General features: G+C 39.5%; 1 protein-coding gene across 2 annotated transcripts in view; it reads left to right on the top strand.

The window, feature by feature from the left end:
- The window catches only part of LOC124162005 (tetraspanin-11-like), a 206,801-nt gene that overhangs the window by 84,597 nt on the left and 96,795 nt on the right, over positions 1-25,409 (top strand). For both annotated transcript variants that reach the window (XM_046538325.1, XM_046538324.1), the window contains one exon: positions 8,788-8,849. The gene's annotated coding sequence lies outside the window, so the exon portion shown is untranslated. The remainder of the gene's footprint in view (positions 1-8,787; positions 8,850-25,409) is intronic.

Here is a 25,409-nt window from a genome sequence, read left to right as displayed (position 1 = left end):
TGTTGTAAGTTTTTATTACATTTAACAGTAATAATTCTGGGGAAAATAAAAATTAGAATATGAAAAATTATTTTTCGTTCATTTCTCATATATACTGTGGAAATTACCACAAAATTAATCTAACATTAAGAAATTTTGTTTCCATCGGGGTAGTAACCTTGCAAAGTAAAAAGTTCCCTTTTTCCCAAGTTATGTCCCTATCCCAAGTATGGACTACTCTACTGTACTTGAATGAGGCGATGACCAATCGTGTGAGCAGACCGCATTAGTGTGCCGACGGACAGAAAGGGGGCAGCACCCTTTTAACCAAAAGGGACGCTATTCGTTTTTCTTTTTTTTAGACGAGTTATTGTTGCCACGCCCCGGAAAAATCTTCCGGTCTCCCAAACAAACTCATTTTCATTGTCATCGTTACACGCGCCTGGTTGTAAACATCTGTATTGTCAAAACATTTCTCACAAAAGGACTCTTTCTGGTTTCCATTTTCGGAGAATGGTCTATACTTCGGATAGTTAGTAACTGCCTCCCAAATTATTCCAATTTAAGGGAACTTTTACCACATGTCAGTGGCGGCTCGTGAGTCAAATGCTAGGGGGGGCGCACTCCACCGGGGGGTCATAATTTTTTAATATTTCGTGTATTTTATTAAGTTTTTACGGCAATCTAGGAATTAAATTCTGTGATGCCATACGTTCCGTTTTTTTCAACAAAAATACCTAGTTTTCCTAATAAAGCTTGATTAATAAATACTAAATGCAGTAGACTCTCAGTCATACAGATCGGCTTAGTCCGGACTCTCGATGATACTGATCAATGATATTGAAGAATAAAAATATATTTGCTGCGATATTTTGCAAATACAAACGAAAATACGTAACTTTAGGTTTTAGCGTCTACATTCTTCGTGCGGATATGCCCGCAATACACTTCTGTTGTTCATTTTGCAATCATAATGCGTTATTTGTCAAATCTATACAACATTTGCAATGATTTAGGTAGCAATGACACTTGTAACACCTGATGAGGGAGGAGAGTATCACTGACTTCCACGAGGCAACAAACACTACTAGAATGCGCGCGCTTTGCTATTGCAGATGTAAACTTTGATGGCGGTGTTCGCGTTGCTTCTTGAATACAGTATGATTTAAAATCAACAATTAAACATTTCTCACACATTTTTAACAAAATATGATATACTCACAGGCCTTTAGTTATATTGCAAAAGTCCATCCTTCTTCCATTTTGTCCAGCAAAGTGATCAATTACACGTTCGTTGAAATCAGCGCTGGACAACAATTTCTTTCTGATTGAACACATGGCAAGGGCACTAGTCTATAAATAAACAAGGGACGACACAAAATAGGCCGACGAAAAATACGACCAAAAAGAACAAGGTGCCTGGACACAGAATTGGGACAATTTTCCCTATATTTCCCTTAAAAAAACGAGCACTGTTGATTAATTCAAAATTGTCTTCTTGAATGTACACACAGCACTAAGAAACTTCTTAATCGGCAATTATGCACAATTAACTCCTCGAAAATGATGTCTGAACTCATTTCACTCCGTTCTTTCCGAGAGTCTTGCCGTTACTATAAGGACGACTCAAGGGAGATAGAAGTCGTGGTCCACTAATGCTGATTCAGCTGAGGGACGAATTTAAGGTCAGCAAAGGCATTCAAGCAAACAAAGGACGTCACGGACCATCTCCTTGAGTCGAGCCGAGCTATGAAGGCACCCTATTCATATGTGGTAAACACACGAGACGCCAACGGGTCGCATTTGGAATAACCGTGTCTTCGAAATCATTGCCATGATATAATAGAAAATAAGTTCTAGATCGTAAAAGAAGACGACTCGACTGAGCCACAGATGGGAGCTGTAAGGATTTCCGCACTGATATGAACTCTTCGAGGCCACTTAAATCAGACCCAAGTGGGCATTTTCCGTCAGACAGCTACCGCTCTGCCGCCGAGGAATTAGGTGAACATGAACTAATACAACAAGGACGGCTAGAAAAATGATGAACCTACACACAAAAGGTGCATTGTACCCGGCACTTCATGACATTAATTGAATGACTCTATTTAATGTCGCGCTTAACGATTTAAATCATATTTAATCCTTCACCCTTTCACGCACGCAACTATTTCTTAAATTATAAATCAGTGGGGAATGTTAACTGATTTTTCCTAATACTGCAGGTCTTTTGATAAATTTATCTGAAAAATAGGTACCGTATTTCTAATCATCGGGAAGATATGAATACATTGTTACGGCCTGAATATTATAATATTAGTTTCCCCAAGGTTCTTGAAATTCGTAATCATAACAGAACTGTGTCAAATACTCGAGAATAGTTTTCCTTCGTCAATACGGCCTTTAACTGGTTGGATTTTATGTGTTCCGGAATTCAAACACCAAAAAAAGCAAGCATAATGGGATAATTTATTTACTGTAGCAATACCTAGCAGTAATTAAAAATTAAAATCGTATAACTACACCCAGTACAGTGACCATTCTGATTCCGTAGGTCCCTTTTCTGTGGCAGCATCATGTAGACGCCAGATTATACGCCCGCCGGCCTGCGCTGCGATGTCAACTCACTCGTCGCTCTGCGCATTTTCGGACGACGTCCCAAGACTTCCATAAGACACAACGTTAGACGCGTCATAGCACCAGCGGCCCCCACCACTACCACTCTCCATATAACTGCATGGGGATGGATTGGGACGTTCTGGCCAGCGCCCCACAGCTACAAATACGAACTTCTCGCGCTATTTCTTTTCGTGTTTTTCCAACACTTTCGATGGATGGGACTGAAAAAACGCTTTGATTAATCAGATGTATAATTATAAATTAATGGATATTTATATTTTTTTTACTTTTTCAAATATTTGGGAGGGGCGGCGTCCGAGAGTCCTTATGGGCAAACCGCCACTGCCACATGTTAGAACATGTCCGATTGATGCAAATTTAAACGATGCTCCCACTCATGGTGTTTCATTATCGGTCTCCAAAAAGTTACGTAACCCGTATGATATTCATGCTATGGTAATGGCCTTGAAGAAACATATTTTTCAGGTGATGTTAGTCTCATTAATAACACTTTGGCTCCTGCGTATTTACCCGATATAATAAAATCCGAAGATTTAAGCGTGGTGGAGTGGTTTTTTTCCATATTGAAATAAACACTAGTAATTTTCCACGGTTATGAAATTTATTACGACCAAGGTTTCAGTGGTACTACATCATCAACGAGGTAAGAATGGTATGTAGTGATGTCAATTTATTGTTAAAGCTAAAAATTATATAATTGAATGCACTAGACACCATTTGTTCCTTGAGGATGATATTTAACTTTAAAACCTAGGTCGTAATAAATTTTATAATTGCGGAAAATTTCATGTATACATTATTATACCCAATATGAAACTAGTTGAACCAACTCCACGACAAACAGGGCTGGCGGAATATCAATTCCTCTTAGGGATAAATTAGTAATAGATATCACCTAACCAAATGCAAATATGTATGTTGAAGAAAAATATATTCGCTATAAAACTATGACTACAAGAAAATTTTAATGGCTTCTGATCCGTGGGTAAGGGCATAATAAACCGAAAAAAATATATAATAATCTGTAAATGGTTGAAATCTATTTTAGTTGCATTGAGCTTATAGTTACGATAAAAAAGCCGTAATCATAGATTTAAAAATTCAGTTATTTTTTTAGCCTTACTTCGCCAAACAAATTCATCAGTCGCAAGCCTAATTTTACAAAAGTTAGGGAAAAGTTGTTGAGGTAACATCGGTTATTGAAAATGTTTTATCAATTCCCCGTTTAAATTATGTATATATACATCGCAAATTTACACCGAGTGACGGGTTATATTAAAAGACAGCGTTTCTCTTACTTTTACCAATATCTTCGAGATAAAACTCAAATCGGAAGCTTCTATTTGTTCAGCAGAACTTCCTGGTACCACTCCAAAGTCTTAAAAAAATCATCAAAAGCTAAAAGATATTCGGGAAACTTCAAAATGGCTATCATTCCCACGCAATTCTGACTCCTGAGCGACGTAAAAAATTTCTTTCAGCTGGGGCGGAAAGCGCTGAGCCAATGGTGAAGTAGCACTCCCTTGGCTGGCCAATCCAGATGCAGTGCCTCCAGACACATTGTACTCTGGCTGTCTTTATGATAAGCCATCGAGGCGATTTGTCAATTTTAGCTCGCGTGAAATCCGAAAATAAAGGTTAAAGACGCAACCGGTGGTCGTATCATCATGCCTCACGATCAATAGGCGTTGCCCACGCACGAGAAGCGACGCAAACAAATAAAAGAGAAAAATAAAAATAGCTGCCGCATTTGACGAATATGTCCGGGATATTAACGGCTTGGCCGCATTTGACTAAAAATGCAAGAGATATCAACGTCGTCACCCGTCCATTAGTGAATAAGGGAGGAGGCTTCCGGATAAAACTGCAGATCCATTTATTCCAGCACGCCCAACGCCACAACAAATAGTCTGTCGGCTCCCCCTTGGTCACTCTAGCCTGACTCCGTATCACCACCAGGAAGGGACGCACATAAAGACACACTAAGCCACCATGGTGGCACCACCGTGGAAGCGCCACCACGAAAGTCTTTGAGCTATATGTACAGTGGCGGAAAAAATTAACGCGAAGCTCGTTGGCGTCTGAGAGCGGCCAGTTCAGGAACTACTTGGCTTCCAAAATTTTTCCCTCGTAATGCTCTCATACAACCGGGAGTTTTAAAAGCAATTTATCCCTTATACTGGGGAAATGATCATGCCCGTCGCATTATGACAAAGCGTAAAAGATCCAGCTACGAATTCTTCGCCATGTACTCCCCACCACGGACGTGCCACCAGCCGAAAAGCATTGAATCATATGGAGCACTGCACACCAGCGCCACCCTGTGGCGACACCAGTAGGTTTTTTGTCTTCTTTTTCTTCGGTGTAGCTTGTGATCATGGCGAGGCTTGGCGTGGAACGTTTTATCTTAGAAGTGCAAACCATGCCAGCGTTGTGGGACATGAGTGGTGAAGTGTACTCGGACAGAGATGTAAAGCGTAAAAACGGGTGTATCCAGCATTTTCTCCAAGTTTTTTCCCCCTTTTATTCCGCAAGTAAAAAAAACAAAAGCAAACCCACAAGCTTCTTCCACATCCACCACGATTAATAGGAAACAGTAAACAGAGCAAGTGTGGTGGATGATGAAGTGGCTCACCACTCAATGTTACTCGCCACCAAACGCGCTTCCAAAGTGGCGCCTGGGGTGAAATGCGTACTCCTGGAGTACGCATTTCACGCATTTAGCTTTTTAAATGACGATATCTATTTTCCGCGATTTAATGAAAAGTGAAAATTTTCAAGCGCGCGAAAACGCGACGGCTAAGTATGAATGATGGGAAAAGCCCATGTGAAGTCAGTCTGGTTCCCGCTGCCGCATTGTGAGGTGACTTCGGGGCGAGGCTTTGAGCGCTGATACGATGCAGGCTGCTAGCAGGTAGCGCTTGGCTTAAATAATGAATATTAATACCTTATCAAACGAAGGAAACTTTCCGACAATAGGCAGTTTTTATAGGTGATTATTAAGAGATGTTTCCCTGAGCTCTGCGCCTCATGCATGCATTGGTAGTCTCAGACGATGTAAAAATCCTAACTACTCGTATAGCATCTAGGTCCCTGTGACGTCACGTGGAGTGGCAACGCATAGCCTAATCATTCGTCTAAATTGGGATATCCAAGACCAAATAATTTGTATATTATGAATACCCTAATGGCGGGTAACGAATCTCAATCAATGCCTTTCGTTTTCTTTGATGAAGGAAACTACACTTTTAGTTACACTTCAGCAGCTAAGGGAGTCAAAGGCATGATTCCAAGGTAGTCTTATAGCCTGCATCGTGGTAGTCCAGTTATAGTCCAGTCGACTCATGGCAGAGTCACTTTGTGAAGGAGCTTTATGTCGTGGGAGCACTAGGATCGTATCTTGTTTGTTCGTCTTTTGTTTTCACGTGTTATTTATGTGCTCGTTTATTGTTGAGGCCTTGGGCGTGTTGCAGCGTCTTCTTCTAGTCACGGCTAGTGGCCGATTACTCATCCGTGGCGTGGTCCAATTCCTCCTCTCCAGCAGACCAGAGCGTGATCACGGGGCGTGACTGCGCGAGTTTATTTCTGCTGCGCGGGAGAGGCACTAATTGATCCAGTAAACACGGCTTCACTCATCGTCATATCGTGCCCGCCATCTTCATTTGCGCATTCATTTCCACTTGTGAGAATGTTTTTATTTTCCGCGCGCTCGGTTTTCCCAGGCGGCTTCCACTACGCTATGAATGCAGTCACATTTTGAAATATCTCCCGGTTATGTAATTGTGTTGCTAATACAAGATTACCGACCTGTTCTTTTATGTTGAATATTTATAAGGTCGTCGCATATCGATGGCTAAGTTCTAACTACACGTATCTCAAAAATGGCAACTTTTCTGGAGAGCAAAAAAACCATTAATGTCTTTTAATTGCGCACTGAAATTGAAAACCAAAAGTTCATAAAACTGAAAAAGAAGCATTCATTTGCAAATAAAGAGTCGTTCTTTGCTTGTATTTTATTTTTTAATGTTATTACACTTTGTTTAAGATACCTGTCTCAAATCGGCCGAATTTGAGATACGTGTCGTTAGAACTTAGCCATCGATATGGTGAACGATTCTTGATTAGGAAAGATTTGTGTTTGCTTTTGCTTAACAGACTTGATAATTAAAATAAGATATCAACTGAGATACACCAAGTGGTAGTGGAAGTTAACAAAGCATATTTTGCAAATGTAACTCTACTCAAATCAACTCTATTATCAAGGAATACAAATCTGAAGATCTATAGAACTCTCATTGGACCAGTTGTAACTTATGCAGCTTAGGAATAGACATTATCAAGTCAGGATGAAGAGATCCTCAGAAAATTTTACAGAAAGATCTTAAGTTGAACGTTCGCCCCAAGTAGAGAAGGCGAGAAATGTAGAATTAGAATGAACATGGAGATAAATTAAATACCAGAATGGAAGGATATTGTTAGATTTGCCAAATCACTTCGGCTGGCACGGTTGGGCCACGCAAAAAGGTTGGTAGATTTAAAAATGCCCAATCTTATACTTAATAGCAAAATGGAATGGGATAGAAAAAGAGGTAGAGATTCCACGGAAGGTATGGCTATATGATGTTGAATATGATTTGAAGGCAATGAAGAGAGTTACAAGATGGAGGGAGACAGCAAGAAAAAGAACAGCATAGAGGCATATACTTAATAGATGAAGCTAAGGCCCTCACCCATTGTGCTGTAGAGCTGTAGATTGTAAATTATATGTTCGCTTTTGCAGCGGGTCTTTCGTTGGGATACCCTCAAATTTTGCGTCTAATTGTTCGAATCTGTTACGCAGGGCAGGTCAGAACTGCATTAATTTCTCATTATAGTCGTGCCATTGGGCGAATGCTCGAACGAAATTACAACAAAGGCCATTTTTCCATCTCACGTCCACGCATTCCCGCATGTGTTCTAGCAATTCATCGCTTTACACGACGCAATTTTGACTTCGCCTTCGCACTCACGTCAGATTGTGCAATTACAAATTACAATTGTGTAAAACAGTCTTTAAAGATGGTTTACACCACGCACGTGGAGTTTGGGGGATTCATCCCCCCCTAAATTTTTCCCTTGTGGCGACTACCCGAGGAGACAACTAGTCTAAGATCACCTTTCCTCGATCACTCCATTTTATGTGTACTATTGTGCGAAAAATCCACAGAGAGGAAATCATTTGCCTTGACCGGGATTCGAACCCGGATCCCTCAGTTTCCGGCCGAGTGCTTTAGCCGGCCGAGTGCTTTGGCTAAAGCACTCGGCCGGAAATTGAGGGATCCGGGTTCGAATCCCGGTCAAGGCGAATAATTTCCTCTCTGTGGATTTTTCGCACAATTGTGCATTGCGGGTGACTCCCGTAAAAGTTATCACCGTGGCTAGTCCCGGTATACTTAAATTCATCAAAGAGAGAACACCTTTATGTGTTCAAAGTTCGGACTTTACTCTCCGGCTGTGGCGCCGTGCGCACGATTTGGACTGCTCGTCGCATAATATGCTCAGCAGTCCATACCACCTTGTCCGGTATAGTCCACAAATTTCCACAGGGATGAATGACGCCTCGGTAGCTTAACTGGCAAAAGCACTCGGCCGGATACTGAGGGATCCGGGTTCGAATCCCGGTCAAGGCGAATGATTTCCTCTCTGTGGATTTTTCGCACAATTGTGCATTGCGGGTGACTCCCGTAAAAGTTATCACCGTGGCTAGTCCCGGTATACTTAAATTATGTGTACTAGTTAAATTTAAAGAATTTCTGCCAATTGCCATTAAATAAATGTAACTTTCATCATTATATAGGCGAAATTTATACCTAATCGCATTAAACGTATGCTTTTCCGAAGCGTACCGAAGGGGGTTTGGGGGGAACCACACGAGTGTAGGCCACCCGCATACCACAGAAACGTCTCCCTCTCTCCGAATAATATTTCTGGCTACGTGCGTGGTGTACGCGGAGCGCATTTACTTTGATTCATCCCCCCGTAACAATTTATCTAAATCAATTCATAATGTCAAATCTTAATCAATCTATAATAATATATCTAAATCGATCCGTTATAAATTTATGTGTGTTTTCCCTAAATAATAGCAATAAAATATTTAACTATATTGATTCATTTTTTTCTTTTCAGGATTAATTTTGCCACCGACGCAGAAAGTGGAAGACCGATCACAACGGGTGTGGACCATTAGAGTGAGTTCAATATTACACAACACCTTCTGTAGAGATTAAGAGAGCCAATACTGTTTCTTGTCGGAAATAATGTTGGTGTCGCTAGAGGGCAGAGTGATCCGAATTTCCCGCGAAAGAAGACATAATACGGGCTATTTAACGTAATTTATATGCTATATGATGTGAACTATGAAATTCGCGCCTTTTTAGTGCTATTTTTCGCCATTGCAAAATTATATTGCAAACAATGATTATAAATGGAACATTCTGCTCCGAGCGGCGCGCTGCGAACATATTTGGAAACCGATCACAATAGGGTGGTTTCCTATTATTTTTTTATTGCCTAAATCGAAAGATTATTACTCCTGGCGTAAGCATTTCACACTTTTAGATTTGAAAATTACGATATCTATTTTTCGCGATTAAATGAAAAGTGAAAATTTTCAAGTGCGCGAAAACGCGACGGCTAAGTATGAATGCTGGGAAAAGCTCGTGTGACGTCAATCTGGTTCCCACTGCCGCCGTGTGAGGTTACCTTGGAGCGAGGATGTGTGCGCCGCTGCGATGCAGGCTGCTAGAAGGTGGCAGAGTACCCTGCTAGCAGGTAGCGCTTGGCTTAAATGCGTTTTATTAATGCCTTATCAAACGAAGGAAACTTTCCGACCATAGGTAATTTTAATAGGTGATTATTAAGAGATGTTTCCCTGAGCTCTGTGCTTCATGCATGCATTGGTAATCTCAGACGATGTATAACTCCTATCTACTCGTATAGCATCTAGGTCCCTGTTACGTCACGTGGAATGGCATCGTATGGGCGCCAATCTGACCTTTTTCATATGAGGTTAAAATTGACCATTGCCATTCGTCTAAACTGGGATTTCTAAAGCCAAATGATTTGTATATTATGAATACAGTAATGGTGGGAAACGAATCGCAATCAATGCCTTTCGTTTTCTTTGATGAAGGAAACTACCCTCTTCGCTCAAAGTGGTAACATAAATTAAGCTTCTAGAGGATGGACTGCTGCGCCCTCTATAACGCATTCCCGCTGAGTAAATGGCTCACAATGAAAAATGCTCTTGCAAATGACTAAGGGATTCTCCAATTCATGAATAACAGATGATCATGCACACCTTTATCCCACCCTTTTCGTATTCCCCACCCTTCAGGCGGACCCCGAAATCCTGCCACGCGTTACTACGGACTCAATACGTGTGAATAATTGAATGGGTCCGGAGCGACATCGACGGGGGAACATTTGACCGCCTAACTACTACTCGTCATTTCCCTGGGACCCATTTTTTCCCATCCCGAACTAAATTGACGTCACAACAAGGGATGGAAAAGCGGAGACGCGCTTACATTAGCGTTAAGCTGTGTTTGCTTACCTCCGCCATGAGCGAGTCTTTTGTCCGAAAATCGTCCAATCCCTTTCCGCGTTCCCACCCTTAATATTCCCACACCCCGGAACCGGAAGTTACGTTGTAGCCCCCGAAAAGGAAATGCCTCGTTCATGGCCTCATTTACACAACGATGGTCGCCGTGACGAATATTGCAATAATGGAGGATTTATCCAGTCGGCCTCGAACACGCAATTGGTATTCATTCATTATTAACTGGACTGAACACTGCCTCGCAACTGATTGCCGAGAGGTGGAACCAATGCCACCATATTGTTTGACGTATTGTCTTTGACTTCATAATTTGCTAATGAAGACAAAGGTTTAACTGGTTTTAGCCTCTTTTGCGCATTCACTGCGTTTGATGATGTGTAAACGGCTGGAAAATAAATTTGACTATTTCATAAGTTTCACCATTTGACCATGGGAATATGTGGCGAAGCATATAAATGTGTGAACAATCAAATGACCTGAGACAAAAGTGTGAGTTTCAAGGAAGCTTTTAAAATATACGTGAAAAAATTCTTGGTCTGAGTGGGCAGGAGTATAATTTCATTCTAGAGCTTTGGGAAAGTGGTGGGGAAGAGGTAGAAGAAATCGCTTGCCTTACTATTATTGCTTTGGAGGTGATATTTGTATCGCATTATAATCAGCGTTGTGAGTGGTAACTCGTGTTAACTCTTTTGACTGCGCAGTGGTTGAAGCACATATTGTGGCCGACAGTTGCGGATCCAGGATAGGGACAAAGTGGGGGGGACTAAGTAGGGAGTAACCCCGAAGCAGTGCTGGGGGTCCGAACAAAATTTCCATTTTTTCTAGTATAAATTGGATACGCAAGGGGGGTCTATAGCCCCCTAGCCCTTCTCTGGATCTGCCAATGGATTTGAACATACCAAGAGCGTGTAAAATAGGCCCTAAGCTAATTTGTATATTAATTCCTTCAGAGTTGGTAAACATATCGGAAAATATAACGAAATACTTTTTTACTAAGCGGTAAACTCCAGAAATTTCGATTTTACCTAGCGTATGTTTAGATCTAATGGGGTAGGGATATAGCCCCCTTAACCCCCCCCCCGTCCCCCCATAGATTGGTGCCCCACCTTATTTATCTCCATGGCTTTGAGTTCTCTGATATCTTGCGAATTCGGGTTTATTTTCATATCGTGTTTCGAGTCTGGTTTTCATGTCTTCGCCATAATGGCGTAATGGCGAGCTGAGGGTTGCGTGCACGAAGATAAGAGATCAGTTGTTGCCTTACCCTCTGAGACAACAGAATCTTCTCTTTTTGGAATAATTCTCTTCAGACATTCTGTTCCTTTTTTGCGGAAGAACTCGAAACATGTTCTCGTTTCCATATTCTCCGAGTTCTCTTTTAATTCGACGGAACACCAGTGAGTCGATAAAATGCCAGGAAATTCGCTATAATTGCCCAGGAAAAAACTAGGAATACAATCGCTTAAAGAGGACATAGAATGAAATCGTGTCTTGCTTGATTTTGGTGGAAGTTCGATGTATCCAAGATGGAAGAACACAAATGGTAAATGCCAAACTTTTTAATTCGAAAATTCAAAAACCGACCATGGTTTAAACACATTGTGTCATTATACAATGTGTTGAAACCATAGTAGGTTGTAGAGTTTTGGAATTAAAAAGTGTGGAGATCACCATATTTGTTCTTTCATCACGGAGGCGAAAGAGTTCAGCTAGCTTGAAAACCGATCGAATACCGACGGACGAAACGAGAAAGAAATATCCAGCGGAACAGCACAGGCGAAGAGGGAACTCTGCTAATAAGAAGAATCTGCTCATAGCTGAGAATACAGACATAGAAGTGAGGAAACAATAGGGTAGTTTCCTTCATCAAATAAAACGAAATGCAATGATTGCGACTCCTTACCCACCATTAGAGTATTCATAATATACAAATTATTTGGTTTTAGAAATCCCAGTTTAGACGAATGGCAACGGTCAATTTTCACCTCATTTGAAAAAGGCCAAATTGGCGCCAATGCGATTCCACTCCACGTGACGTCACAGGGACCTAGTTTCTATACGAGTAGATAGGAGTTTTACATCGTCTAAGATTACCAATGCATGCATGAGGCACAGGGGCACAATGAGGCACAGAGCTCAGGGAAACATGTCTTAATAATCACCTATTAAAACTGGCTAAGGTCGGAAAGTTTTCTTCGTTTGATAAGGTATTAATAATCCTTATTTATCGTCTGAGATTACTAATGCATGCATGAGGCACAGAGCTCAGGGAAACATCTCTTAATAATCACACATTAAAACTACTTAAGTTCGGAAAGTTTCCTTCGTTTGATAGGGGAATAATAATCCTTTATAAGCCAAGCGCCACCAGCCAGCACGGTACTCAGCTACCTGCTAGCAGCCTGCGTCGTATCAGCGCTCAAGACTCGCCCCAAGGTCTTCTCACAAGGCGGCATGGGAACCATAAATACGTCACACGGACTTTTTCCCATCATTCCTATTTAGCCGTCGCGTTTTCGCGCGCTTGAAAATTTTCACTTTTCGTTTAATCGCGAAAAATAGATATCCTCATTTAAAAATCTAAAAGTATGAAAAATTGTACTCCAGGAGTACTAATCTTTCGATTTAGGCAACAAAACTATAATAGGAAACCACCCTATTCATCAGATGCTACACATGCATGAACGTTCCCAGCGATGGGGAGGGGGGGGGGGTATCCGCCCCCAAGAAGCAAAAATCGCAATTGTCTTTAAGGAAAATATTTTATTATATATTAATTATATAAAATATATTAAATAAAATATTTATATATTTCTTTTTTCAAGCAAATAATATTAAAAACTAATAAAGAGCTGTTACAGTTTCCTTAAAATGTTGGTTCACCTTCTCCATACTTAAATCTTACCTACAGCTTGAATAACCATGGCTTCCCCCCCCCCCCCCTAGTTTTGATCCTGGGTACGCCCTTGTACACATGTATTTTTATAGGCACGTAGCATGGTCGTTGAAACATAGGTAGATAAATCAAGAGTGGAAGCATTCGAAATGTGTTGCCACCGAATAATGATGGTGATAACATGAATCGACCCAGAAAGTAGGTAATTTAAGTGGGAGAAATGTCTCCTATAAAACCTTAAGGAGAAGCCGGGACAACTTAGTTCATAATAGGTTATAAATTATGTAAAAGAGAAGAATTACGTCACTGAAAGGCTCGTTGATAGGAGAGTGGAATGGAGGGATTTGCCAAACCAATCTTAGGATTTTAAACTTATGACGATGATGATTGCAAGGAAAATCCTTTAAAAAATTTGAGAAAATCCATGAAAACAGTAGCGATTACGCAAAGAAATACTGCCGATGTTTACGTCGCATTTCGTTAAAATTTATACTAAGGAACTACGAACTTGGCATTCGTATGCAGCAAGTTACGAAAACCTTTCCTCTTTAGTTTATCTCTTAATGGAAAATCAATGGTTTCACTCATCAGTTTCAATGGTCGCATTTTGAGTGTGTATAATGTAATAGTTTAGAAATTATAAATATTTTCTCAAATGAAAAATATAATTATCTCGCAAAGACCTCCGCGATATTACGGATAGGGTTTTTAAGACTCTTTTCAGGTTTAAGCTGATGGTATTCGAACGTTTTAAGAAAAGAAAAATGACATTTAATATTCCATTATTAGTTTAATTTCACAATCTATATATTTTGCATCATGTTCAGGGAATTCGTCTCAAAACATTTAGTTTTAATACCGTTGGAGCTAAAATAATGGGGTAAGAGGCTGAGGTGAAAGAATTTAATAAAATAATTTTAATATTGTGATAAAAACGCACTTGATGCACTTGTGTGTGAATTGTCCTTGTTACGATTACCGATTATAAAGAATGAAAAAACCAGCATAAAATAGATTTAAAATATCACTTTATGGAAAGGATTTCATTTTATTGCGTTGCTATGGTTTGATTGCTCACTCGTTCTTCTTCTGTTGTGTATATTTTCCTCTTTCGTACGTTTCGTCTCCTTTACTCTTTAACTCCGTGTCGTCCCTTCCAAATCTTCTCTCGCGTTCATTTGTTTCTCGAGGGTTCACGGAGTGCGCACTTGGTCACGTTTCCTACTTGCAAACCCCTTCTTCCCCATCACGCAACGTTACTGCTACCTCTAAAAAGCACTTGTGACGTGACTGCAATTGAGGTTTTTTCTTTAAATATTTTTGCATTTCTCGTATCGACTCTGAATAGGGTAGTTTCTTTCATCGAAGGGAACGAAAGGAATTGATTGCGATTCGTTCTCCACCATTAGTGTATTCATAATATAAAAATTATTTGGCTTTAGAAATTCCAGTTTAGACGAATGCTAATGGTAAATTTTAACCTCATTTGAAAAAGGCCAGATTGGCGCCCATGCGATGCCACTCCACGTGACGTCACGGGGACCTAGTTTCTATACGAGTAGATAGGAGTTTTACATCGTCTGAGAATACTAATGTATGCATTTGGAACAGAGCTCAGGGAAACAGTTCTTAATAATCACTTATTAAAATTGCCTAAGGTCGGAAAGTTTCCTTCGTTTGATAGGGTATTAATAATCCATACTTAAGCCAAGCGCTACCTGCTAGCAAGGTACTCTGCTACCTGCTAGCAGCCTGCATCGTATCAGCGCTCAAAGCCTCGCCCCAAGGTCACCTCACAGGGCGACAGCGGGAACCAGAATAACGTCACACGGAGTTTTTCCGGCATTCATAATTAACCATCACGTTTTCGCGCGCTTGAACACTTTCACTTTCCATTTAATCGCGAAAAATAGATATCGTAATTTTAAAATCAATAAGTGTGAAATACTTACTCCATGAGTAATAATCATTCCATTTAGGCAATAAATAAATGATAGGAAACCACCCTAATCATCAGGCTCCTCACGATTCTTTTATTTATTTTATATTTATCCTAATCGCCCCCGAAAATAGCGCCTTTCAGGCCTTTATGGGGGAGGGGTCTAAGGAGATACAGATTATGGATAAGGACAACCGATGCAGGCGATAGTAGAACGTGTGACCTTCTTGTCCAACATTTTGTGATTTGAAATGCGAATCTTTGGTAGAAAATGCAAAACGCCTCAAAATTAATTAAAACATAAATTTACCTATTGCAATAAAGGCTTGCAATTTTCCACGATTATAAAATTTATTAAGACCTTGGTTTCAATGTTACTACATTACCTTCAAGATAATGAATTGACTTGGTAACCTAGGTCGTGATACATTTTTTTATAGTCGGGGAAAATTGCATTTATTTATTTCAATATTCTCTCTTCAGCAGTGCACAATACTTTACAACTTTATGGTCCTTATGATCCTATTAATTTTAATGACCTACTCTATATAAAGTAGCCCTAAATTATCCTTACAGAGCACTTATCATGAAAATCCTCATCCAATACTTCAATGGCTACGTTCTTTGAAAGAATTGGCGTGGAACCTGGTGAAATTAGCCTGGTGTTTGTACGATTTTTACTCAACGTTAAATTAGGGGGAAAATAAGCGATTATTTTGGTGAATCAGATTGAGGTCTCATTTAAATTATTTTTTTTCTGCGAGCAATCAATAAATACGAGTTGGTCAAGTATTTGGACCAACTAACAGTCTGAATTATGAAATTTGAAAATTCGAAAGATACTTTTTTAAAACAAATTTTGCTCGATGCATATGAATTTCTGTTTATTAATTGTGTTTGTTGACAAAGTTGTATTTTAATGTTTATAATCGAGGCATTTTGCTGGTGAATTTGTTGTCTCTGCAAATTTACTCATCACTTTTCCACGTTGTGAAGTCTGATAGCAGAAATCGCTCTAAATATATAAAAAACGTTAATTTTTAGTGGAAGTAAACGTATACGAAAACATTACGTCAATCGGCACTGTAAAATATGACAATTGGGGGTGAAAAAAATATTTTTGCCTCGTGGTGGATTCGAACGGCCTCTATTCTGAGCGGTATTCTTACGCGCAATAGGAGTCAATACGCTCCTTGGAGTCGATAATAATGTTTCGATCGACCTTCCGGACGCTGTTCTTATGGTCGATTCCATATTTTATGCCTATACAAGTCTATATTGTTCACGACTATGATTGACGCTTCCTTTAAGTACTGAATTTTACTCGTCGTGAGGTACGGGTCGGATCAGCCGAGTGGGCTAAATCTGAGGTGCCTAAGCCTAACTGGCGAGGGCACCTCTGCTTCATGACCGCGGTCGCAACAGTGATAGCGGTTCACAAACGTCCGCAAGGACAGTAACATGTGAAGCTGGGTAAAGGCAGGTGTGACAATTGACCCCTGAAGACAGCAGATGCACATTTTTCGCAAGCACAAATTGCAGACGCTCCTTCCAATGTCGGTTCCCTTCGAATCGACACTCAAGTGAGCACCGCTGCTGGGAGGCACGGGGCTGAGAAGTCTAGTGCGATACCAGTGAAGATGTAGTCGGAAGACTATGCACCCGATCCGACCCTTTTTAGCGAATTATCCTTTATTTTGTAAACTTTACCGTTATCGATGTGATTATTAGCTTTTCGGAATAAAAGCCTGAGAATGATATGCACATTTCGCTACCATATACGCTATTTGAAGCGCGGAGTCTCACAGACACCATTTTGAAATGGTAAAACTAAATGTATGAAAGTAAAAATAACTGTTTTAACTACAGTATATCATTCACTGAATACTTCATTTCATGAATTGACAAAAAATTTACGCATAAAAATGATGGAGATATATGTATTAATAAAAGTTTGAGTAATACTTATTTTGACGTTTTATACAGTTTTTATTTCATCGAGTTCAATTATATCAGCATGTTTAATTTGGACAGTAATTGCAAACATATTTTTTTACAGTTACAAAGTACAGATTTTGCTAATAACCTATGAAATAATTTTGTCTACCGAGGGATGATTGACTTTGGGGACATTTTGTACTGATAGCGCGTTCAGTTGAACTTGATACAAAATTTCTCTTATCAGATTGGATAGTTACTATTCGATGCAACCACAAAATTGTTGTGTGTATCTTCACGGTTAATGACTTGCATCTACATCAATGTAATAAACCAATCATAAATGAAGTGTTTACTTATAAATAAATCATTACAAACAAATTATTTAATCAGTAAATAAATCACTGCAAAAAAAGTCCTGAAGAAGATATTTAAAAAATATATCGAAACGACCTAAAATTTTGCATATCATTCTTAGGCCTATACTCCGAGACGCTAATAAACATAAAAAAACTTGAGATCAAGACAAAAAAAAAGAAATCAGTTTCCGATATGTATATGTGCGCCTGAAAGAAAATCTGTCTACCCCTTCTCGTAAAACTATCCAACCAATTACGATATTATTACTTCCAGTCTTTACAAATGAAGGTAGATTTGATATTTCCAATATCTACTCCTTGTACCACGTAAAGCTGCACGAGTTGAGAATTTTCTACGAAAACATTTTTTTAGCCCATTTATATTCACTTGTTAACTCTCACGGTATAATCATTGAACTCGGTGCCGGCACTTTTTCTTTTTCCCATCAATTAAACATAACTTATTTTTTAATTATTTGTTCATTTGTACAGAAAAATGGATTTTGTATTTAGTTTTTTTTGTTGAAAGATTTGTAGACACTTTCTTTTCCTTATTATTGCATGGTTAGATTAACATAAATCCAAATATGTTTTCCTTTTCAACAATAGGCATTAATATTGTAGCAACCAGGCATGAGCATGCAAAATATCGCAAACAGAAGTGAAAATATTTCACCTAATCCCATAATAAATTGTAAAAACTGCATTATTAATTCTAAAACCACGTTGAAATACATGACTACACTTACAGCATGGTATTTTCAAGGTCAGGATGGCTTGCAATGGAATTTAAAATTATTTTTTGCTTTCATCACATCTTTTTCGATTTATTTAGCATTCTAATTTTCTTAATGGGGGCATATTGGTGAATTTTCTTTTATTTTATACGTTTTGGTTCAAAAATAATTTTCTAGCTAATTTATTATTTTCTCCACTTGAGGAAACTAATGATTGTTTGGGCACTTATGACATATTACATTTCAGACTTGACGTGGTTGAAATGCCATATATCCATCATATATGTATACTAAAGGTCGTAATTTCCACACACCAATATAAAACTCCGCTACCGACGATGCTTTCTACATTCTATTTAATTTTCAAGGTAAAAAATGAAACCTTGAAAATTATATACGACCGTAATCCCAAAAGTAAGGTCTCCAATTTTTTTAGAAATAAAAAAAACTATTTTCTTCTGTGGGTGGTTGACTATGTCCGAACCAAAGTCTTGCAGGATAGCAATGATTCACATGAGGAATCCACTCGTTGCCATTTGTGGTCTTCAGTCAGAATAGGGTGATATTTCCTGTTGAGCACGTTTTTTCCACGAGAAATTACTGAGAAAGTGATCGTAGTAACCTACATAATTCCGTGTCTTGTTGATTTGTTAGCTTCTGTAATTTCTGCTATATCCACTCGCAGTTTTCTGAGCCCCTTTGTTGCTTTCATTGATAGGGTGGTTTCCTATAATTTTTTTATTGCCTAAATCGAAAGATTATTACTCCTGGAGTACGCATTTCACGCTTTTAGATTTTGAAATTACAATATTTATTTTTCGCGATTAAATGAAAAATGAAACATTTCAAGCGCGCGAAAACGCGACGGCTAAGTATGAATGCTGGGAAAAATCCCGTGTGACGTCATTCTGGTTCCCGCTGCCGTCGTGTGAGGTGAACTTGGGGCGACGATATGTGCGCTGCTGTGGTGCAGGCTGCTAGCAGGTAGCTGAGTACCCTGCTAGCAGGTAGCGCTTGGCTTAAATAAGGATTATTAATACCTTATCAAACGAAGGAAGCTTTCCGACCATAGGCCGTTTTAATAGGTGATTATTAAAACATGTTTCCCTGAGCTCTGTGCCTCATGCATACATTGGTAATCTCAGACGATGTAAAAGTCCTATCTACTCGTATAGAAACTAGGTCCCTGTGACGTCACGTGGAGTGGCATCGCATGGGCGCCAATCTGGCCTTTTTCAAATGCGGTTAAAATTGACCATTTCCTTTCGTCTAAACTGCGATTTCTAAACCCAAATAATTTGTATGTTATGAATACAGTAATGGTGGGTAACGAATCTCAATCAACGCCTTTCGTTTTCTTCGATGAAGGAAACTACCCTATTCGACGCACCCATCTTGCATACATCTTCCAATATTGCAACTTTTCCGTTAAAATCCTGAAGATGGTGCTATTGGCGGATTGTTAATCACCCACCCTATGGTCCTGACTTGGCCCCGGTGACTTTCACCTGTTCCCTGAGTTGAAAGAACACTTGGCCGGAAGGCGTAGCAGCTCATACGAAGAGGTGAAAGACGTTCAACGCGGAAAGAAGAGCAAATAAAGAAGTTCAATATGGCGGCGAGCTGTTTCGACATGGACATACAAAATCTGTCACAGCGTTTACAGAAATGCGTCGACCAAAATGGCGATTATGCAGAAAATAGATAATTGATCAATTTTTTAAAATGATGCACATATTATAGAAAATAAAAAGTTTGTTTTTCTATTTCTAAAAATATGGAGACCTTACTTATGGGATTACATTCGTAGAATGTCGTAACCATGTTCGGTAGAGGAGTTTCATGTTAGAGTGTGGAAATTACCATTTGCAATTTCTGTCATGGATACGTTTAAATCGTCTATGATGGCGGCATGCGGGTGTTTTTTGTTAGTATGGATGTATTGATGGCGAAAATTTCGCGGAAATATAGTAAGACAGGTCTATCTCCCGCGCGTGGTAAAATAATGGCGCCCTTGCGGCCGTAATTAGTCTATTCTGGCGTTTCATTTTCTTTAGCGTTCAAGAGCGTGCGCTCTTGCCTTTTCTCTTTTTTTTCAGAGTTGGCAATACGTGCTCAACGAGAGAATTTTCCTGGAACTCGTGCAACGTGGCTTAGCTCTCATTTCGGGAATAAATGTGTTCGCTCCTATATTCCTTAAGTCTCATACATGACGTTTGCTTCTCATTCTGCCGACTCAGCCAGTCTGCGCCGAAGTCATTCAAAGACTCCAAAGTGTACGTTGCGTTGGAACCACTTTTGTTCTCTACGCGTGCTGCCTAAAACTATGAGATTGCACGATACATCAGATGGTTTTCATTGGCTTTACTTATGTCGATTGAAAATTTTATTCACTTCCAATCCACTTTTTCTTATTCTGTCGACAACGTCATGAGAGTTTCGGCTCATTGACTCGGTCAGAAAGATCCGCTCTTCGCAGGAAGGAATTTCTCACGCGACTTCAACAAAGAACCACGAGAGGTCGATGCGCAAGACTCTGAAAAGCTAGGACATGGCGACCCGATCAGAATGAATTTATGTCGTCATCAACTTATCTGCAAAAGGGTGAAGGCCTCCGATTTTTCGCTGCAAAAGAATCGAGAAGAAGGTGACGAATCGAGATTTAAAAATACAGTGGTCTCTTTTTTTTAACTATGAGATCGCGTGAAGGATATGATGGGTTTCACTGGCCGACTTCTTTCGATGGTATTTATTTCCCATCCATTCTTCTGGATCTGTTTACGACGTCATTTGAGTTTCGGCTCATTCACACTCGTTCAGGAAGACCCGTTCAATCGCAGGGAGGAGTTCAGTGCGAGACTAAAAAAAACAACAGCAAAGATCCACGCCAGGTCAATGCGCGAGACTGGAGTAGCTAGGACATGGTGTCAGGTCGGCATGAGTTTACGACGTCATCAACTTATCTGCGAAAGTATCAAGGCCGCCGATTTTTCGCCAAAAAAAGAGAAGAATCTTAATCTTCATCTCCTTAGCCTTAATTTTATTCTTTTATGTTTTTATAATAATTTACATTTTTTAGGAGACATAAGGTTTTGGAGGAGCGACTACTTCGCGGGGAGGGGATGTTGAAAACAGTGGTAAAGGTTAGAATGTTGGGTAAGCGAGAGAGATAAAGAAGGATAACAGGATTTTTGTACATGGAATGAAAGGGTAGTAGGCCTTCCTGTGAATTTATTAGAGGGAACTACATGAAGGAAATACACAAATACCGGAGTAATTCTTAAATACTCCATGGAAATCTACCATAATCGATAGAATTCCTTAGTAATAATGTTGACACCTAGGATGCCATCATTGGAATAATAATTTGGGCGAGTATACTCCGCTCCTCGAATTTTATGATGGTTATCCTTGATATAGCATAAAATTTTACAGCATTACGTGGGATGAAATGAGAATATTTGAACTTCAAACTTATTCCGCAGCGGTCGCCTATTGGCGTGATGCGATTCACTTAGTCGGCCAATGGCCTCTTTCTTTCGTGACCTAGGTGACCCCCAACACGGCCTATCTTGATGCACACCAATGGCTCACGCTCAGGTTTCCAGGCATGCAAGCACGCATATAATGCTTAAACTGCTCATATAAATCGAACATAATGCTAAACCAATGGACCGGATAATATGTATCCCATAAATGCCACTGTCGTGGTTCAATTCTCAATGGTACGGTATTTTGAGGAGGCGACCGACAGATTTGTGCGGTAAGGAAGAAAGGGTGGAGAGAAATCCGGCGTCGAAATAATCATGCTATTTAATAAAGGCGCCAAGGGGACCACGGCTTAACGTCCCATCCGGCGGACTTGAAGTGCCCTGCACAAAGTACTCCGGCAAGGATCGGACTGAGTCGGAGAAAATATACTCCAAAGCCGGGATTCGAACCCGGATTCCCTGGGGATGAGGCCAGAACTCTAGCCACTACACCAATTCGATTCCGATTCCCTCAATTTCCGTCATTTTGAAAATTACGCAAGAAAAATCAAAGTACTTACTGGAAAAACTGTAGGATATTACCTTTGCCATTCTATGTTACCAAATTTACCTTCTTCGGCCCATATTACTGTTACTTGATGAAAGATTTTGCGGCTCATTGTGATAAAAGAGAGATATAGGGGACGCGGCATACACCCGTATGTCTCTATTTAATTATATTACTGTTAGCTGAACTGTAAATGTTGATTAAGTCTTGGAGTGCATATCTATAAGAATTAAATGCAAAATCTTTGGCCAACGTTTCGTTATATCGTTATACCTTCATCAGGGTTATGAATGAATATGATGACAGTAATTAAGAAAATAAAGACAAAATATTAATACAATGTTTTTACAGTAATAATTTTAAAAAGAAAAACAATTCAATTGTAAATTAATTAAAAAAAATAAGAGGCAAGAGTTTTGACATTCCTTTTATGCAATGAAAATCATTTGTTTATTGATTGTAACTAAGTTAATACGGACCATGGTTACCTATCAATTTTGGTTTATTAAATAAAAAAAATCGATGTCTGATATTTTATTTTAACTGCTTTTGTTTTTGGAAATATAACCTACAATCCAAGGTACCAATAAACGTTCAAAATTTAGGTCAAGAAAGAGAAAAAAATCAATTTAATTTGCAATGCATTCAAAATATACTTAGGCATTTATTTTAAGAGGACAAACATACATTTACCTCGTTTCGTTTTTCTGTGACGCCCCCATTAAGGTAAAATTAATTCCCCGCAGGACGTTATAGACCACAAAGTAAGCAATTAGAAAAATCTTCATTTCAGAATGTCACGAAAATATAACTATTAAACCGTATTAGCTTTAAATTTCCATCAGAAACGATAAAATATGATATATCTTTTGCCAAACGTACAGACAGAGGAATTCGTTTTTCTTGATCAATCGTCAATTCAATCCGTTTTCTTTGAATACGTCTGAAATCCTAGCATCCCCCGCCATCCATTTAATTAGTCGCTTGCGGGGTGGTATTGAGAATTTTGATGAAAAAAAACGGCTTCCAACATGATAATCACCACACAGCCGAAAGGCAAAGCTAACTTTATTACCTGCGTATTCATAATAATGACGATATTTTGAAAATGGATTTATGGAAAATTTTAGCAAATTGAAGCCTTTCAAGATGCATTATTTTCGAAAGGTGATACCCATTACGGTTTCCTCAATTGTATGGAAATAACATTTCGTCTACATCTACATTCTACCTCACAAGCCGCCTGAATAGGCGTGTGGCAGGGGGTGTAAGTACACCAGCCGTTCACACGTATAAAGGAAATGCTCTAACATAATTACGCCCAGCTTTTATTAAAGTTCTTTATTGTTATCGGGGAAAAGTGAATTGTCATATCTATCCATTCGGCTTAATATCTCTCTTAATTTATCGCTTCTTTCGGGCCTGGAAATATAGTGGGGCCCCAAGAAGACGTTCTCCGTGTCGCTCTAAAAGATTTCCATTCTCAATTTCTAAAGTAATCTAAGCCTAACGCGCAGCCTCCAGAGTCTCTAGCAGCTCCCAGCCTAATTCATTTAAAATCTGTATAACGCTTTCAGTATGCCCGTAGCAGTTTTTGACGAATCGCACAGCTTTCCTTTGTATTTTATTTTAGTTCTCGGATTAAGTCTTTCTTCGCCGGATAACGTACAATCACCGCATGTTCATCATGTTGCCGGACGAGTGCAAATACCGAGAATAGAAACGTTTGTTGGGTAATCTAATATCATGCTCTCCGTGTCGCTCTGAAAGATAAACTATTCTCAATTGCTCGAGAAATGCTAGCCTAGTGCGCAGCCTCCGAGCCTCTAGCGAGGAAGCGAGTATTATATCGCAAGTCGCGAACCTTTACCCTGCAGATTTATTCTTTTCGAGGGCTCTTTGAGCCTAGTTTCCACACTCGCCGTCAATATTGACCGAAATCTCATTACTGCTCTTCAGTTGTTTCTCGTCTTCATTTGTTTTTGCAGTTTTGGAAAAGAAAAACGCCGTTCTGCTTCCGCGGCGATGTTGCTGGAAACACGCTTTTCGCCAAAGCGAGGAAAATAAATAATAATACTGAGGGTAACAGCGACTCCCTCGTCAGGGGAGGGAACTAATGTGAGTTGCTTGCGTGTCCTGAAAGAGTCTCGACTCGGAAAGGGATACGCCTTTTTTTTGCATCTTCAAAACGTCCGTTTTTTTTATTCCCCCCCCCTGCAGTTCAGGGTTCATCGACACCGCGGGAAGAATACACGCCCCTAGGGTAACGCAAGCAACACGTTGTCAAGGAAATCCCGCTGCCGTGACTACGAGATTCAAAACAAATAGAAAATTCCAACTTTCGTGTCAATATATTCCTCTACTGGCGGGAATTACCCGTTGAAATTAAACGGGAAGTGTAGACTCAAGCATTAATTTAAAGTTATTAACGCAATGGTTTAAGCACTGCTTGGGCTTTTAATGTGGGATTGTTCAAGGGGTTCACACAGCATTTGAACCCAGGACGCCGGAGTTGGTGATCGAGCGCTCTACTAACAATGACAAAAAGCTTCCACACTCATAGCTTAATTTATCTAAGGGGTATATGAAGCCATAAAATGGATTTGTAGGTAATGCCTTTCCTCGGTTTTTATATCTTTATATCCGTGCGCATGACAAAATTGCATATACTGCAAAAAATTTGTCTAAGATACCTAAATTAATCTTTACAAAATTTCTGCAAAGTCATTTATTATGGTTAAAATTAAATTCTGTTGGCTAACTATGAAATTATCAGGTATTTGCAAGTTTCTGATCAAAAGCCTAGCATGGAACGTAGGTATTTTTTTCTGAGTTTAAATAGCTAGAAATGTTGAAACGAAACATAGCCAAAAATTGAAAAGTAAACAGTTGGTTTTGAAAAAAATGGAATGAAACAAATAACCGATATCTGTTGGTGGTATCACTCAAACATTTGTGCATTATTTTGACACAATACTGAACTCCACTCTCCTGCCATATTCATATAGCACATATTATACCGCGTTAGTCGGCACTTGTAGCCAACTAAACGTGCACTTTGCCTTATGAATGCGTAGAGCTCCCCATGCGACAGTAACGTTCTCAGAGGAAATACAGAAACAAGACCGCGCCGGTAAAAAGAATCAAGAATGAAATGGCAAAAAAACCTGGTTCACGTGATTGCTTACTACGACAATAGCCTTTATTTTCATGCTGTTTATCTCGATTGGAATTTTTTATTTTGAGGAGTGTTTATGTTTACAAAGAAAGAATAGTATTT

Source organism: Ischnura elegans, chromosome 7, assembly GCF_921293095.1.
Source record: "Ischnura elegans chromosome 7, ioIscEleg1.1, whole genome shotgun sequence".
NCBI lineage: Eukaryota > Metazoa > Arthropoda > Insecta > Odonata > Coenagrionidae > Ischnura > Ischnura elegans.
This window is presented reverse-complemented; position numbering and strand designations above follow the sequence as displayed.